The following is an 829-nucleotide window of genomic DNA, read 5'->3' as shown; positions in this document are numbered from 1 at the left end:
TCAATTTTGGAATAAGTGTGATGTGGTGCTGAGAAGAATGTATATTCTGTTGATTTGGGGTGGAGAGTTCTGTAGATGTCTATTAGGTCTGCTTGAACTAAGATCAGAGCAGAACTGAAGGAGACAGAGACATAAAAATCCCTTCAAAAAACCAATGAATCCAGGAGCTGATATTTTAAAAAGATCAACAAAATTGATAGACCACTAACAAGACTAATAAAGAAGAAAAGAGAGAAGAATCAAATAAACACAATAGAAAATGATGAATGCGATATCACCACCGATCCCACAGAAATACGAACCGCCAGAGCTGAGTTCAAGTCCTGGATATCCCTGTTAACCTTCTATCTCATTGATCTGTCTAATATTGACGGTGGGGTGTTAACGTCTCCTATTATTATTGTGTGGCAGTCTAAGTCTCTTTGTAGGTCTCTAAGGACTTGGTTTATGAATCTGGGTGCTCCTGTATTGGGCATATATATATTTAGGATAGTTAGCCCTTCTTGTTGAATTGATCTGTTTACCATCATGTAATGGCCTTCTTTGTCTCTTTTGATCTTTGTTGGTTTAAAGTCTGTTTTATCAGATACTAGGATTGCAACCCCTGCTTTTTTTTTTCTTTCCATTTTCTTGGTAGATCTTCCTCCATCTCTTTATTTTGAGCCTATGCGTCTCTCTGCATGTGAGATGGGTCTCCTGAATACAGCACACTGATGGGTCTTGACTCTATCCAATTTGCTAGTCTGTGTCTTTTAATTGGGGCATTTAACCCATTTACATTTAAGGTTAATATTGTTATGTGTGAATTTGTTCCTGTCATTATGATGTT

This window comes from Mandrillus leucophaeus, unplaced genomic scaffold, assembly GCF_000951045.1.
Source record: "Mandrillus leucophaeus isolate KB7577 unplaced genomic scaffold, Mleu.le_1.0 Scaffold279, whole genome shotgun sequence".
Taxonomy (NCBI): Eukaryota; Metazoa; Chordata; class Mammalia; order Primates; family Cercopithecidae; genus Mandrillus; species Mandrillus leucophaeus.
Note: the sequence above shows the minus strand (reverse complement) of the source record.